Source organism: Lycium ferocissimum, chromosome 6 (genome assembly GCF_029784015.1).
Source record: "Lycium ferocissimum isolate CSIRO_LF1 chromosome 6, AGI_CSIRO_Lferr_CH_V1, whole genome shotgun sequence".
NCBI lineage: Eukaryota > Viridiplantae > Streptophyta > Magnoliopsida > Solanales > Solanaceae > Lycium > Lycium ferocissimum.
Window position 1 is genome coordinate 63,175,263 of NC_081347.1, and position 2,172 is coordinate 63,177,434.

Below are 2,172 nucleotides of genomic sequence, written 5' to 3' on the forward strand. Positions count from 1 at the left end.
ACTTTAGTGACAAAGTGATTTCGTCGACATTAATAGCCCTTTTAGTGACGAAATACACTATCAACTACAAATTTTTGTACTTTCTTTGACAAATGAGTTCGTCATAAATAATATGTATTTGGGGACGAAACAATATTTCGTAGTCAATATGTCTATATCTAGCGACGAAACGCTAAGTTGTCTCTGTATACATTTAGCGACCCGCATTTAGGGACGAATGATCGACGATTTTCTTTTCGTCACCAAAGATTTTTAGTGACGAAATATGATGTTTAAGTGACAAAATAATTCGTCGCTGGTAATCAAATTTGTTGTAGTGATATTTGAGATGAGTCTGATTATTTAATTTGGTAGTATTGCAATAGATTGTTTATTCTTCAAGAAACTAAATCATATGAATAAGATAAATTATTTTCTAGTAAAACAATTATAGTTGTAACGTGTACTTCTTATTCAAGTTCATATATATTGAAATTAGAAAGTATAAATAAAATAAATTATTATATTCTTTTATTCAAGTTCATATGCACAAATTTTAATAATTGAGGAAGAGGCATAGTATTTTCGGGGGGGGGGGGTGGAAGTGCGAAAAGACATTTAGACACAATTTCGAACGAGATAACTATCTTAAAGGTTTCTTCCCAGGATAAAAAAAAAAAAAGTATAAAGATTGATGCAGAATGCCGAGAAGTGTTAAAACATTCATTGTATGCTAGAGAAAGGTATATTTTGTTTGTTATTTTGTGTGAAAGTTTGAGGTTTTGATTAATTAAAAGAATACGCACGTTAACAAGACGAATTTGTTTCATAAGCTTAATAAATGTCTAATTATCTTCTTGGTCAGGAGGAGAAGGGTGGAATCATTGGTCTCACAAAGAAATTTGTATTTCCCTTTTTGCTTTAAATTTATGGTATTGTTTTGTCACGGACTTCTTTAATTATTTTGCGATGGAATTTCATTATTCATATATAGTTGCATCAGTAAGCCTTTTAGAAAGAGATTCGGCGCCGTATCTTAAAGGAAATCCGATATTTTTTGAACTTTTTGTAATGGTCAAGTAAATCACAAGAAAGTCCACATCATCATACATTCGAGAAATACACTACTTCAGCCCTCGAATTATGGGAAACAAATTAGAGACAAAAATAGAATATATTAAAAAGTAAATTATATTTCAATTAATGTGATATACACTTTATAATTAATTAGCTTATTAGTTATTCATATTATTATTTTAGTTAACATAAGTTAAACGAGGGTTATATTTATCATTCAATTTTAATATATGTATGTTTTGTTGATCGGGAGATATTTCAAGACTGCTATTTTAAACTTTTGTTGTTGTGCCGTCAGCCTTACTTCTATTTTTGGTTTCACTAAAAATGTTAGTGATGTTTTGATTTGTTTGTCTTTTAATTTAGTTTTCAAAAATTTTAGTTTCTCAAGATACATATGGCCGGTTTAATTTATAAATTTATATGTTTAATCTATCTAATGAAGGAAAAATTAAAGAAGACTTTAAATTTAATTTAAATATAATTCATGATTACTTTCAGACTTATAGTATTGTGTATCAACAAAAATTAAATCATAAGTTTAATGAGGTCTTTCATTACCGCGCGAAGCGTGGGTAAGTCCACTAGTATATAATATAAAGCTAGGCATAGAGAAGGTGATGTAGCACCTCTCTATGGCCAGCATTTGTATTTTTCTTTTTTCTCAGATTTTTGACATTTTTTCCTTCATTTTTCTACATAATTCACTAACTAATTGGATTTAAAAAAAACCTGATGCATTAAATATTCCTTTGCAAGAGTTATGCCCACTTACATGGAATAAATCCCACTTCTCATTTCTTAATTATTGCATCACAGTAGTGGTTTCGTATACAGCTATGAAACGTTGCTTTGAAATTAGATTTTAAAGCACTCTTAAATAACTTGTAAATGGGTGCTTAAATAACATGTAACTGTGGCATTAACTATGAGTGCTTTAAATAATTATGTAGTTAATGGTGGTTTATTTTCCTTCTTCTATGAAATCTGTACATATTCCAAACACCATACTATAAATAGAGGCTAAGGATATATTCAGACATCACTTTTGCATTTAGCGTTTTCTTATGCCGCAATCGTTCACCTAGTAATATTTTTGCTTTCTCAATTTGAAAT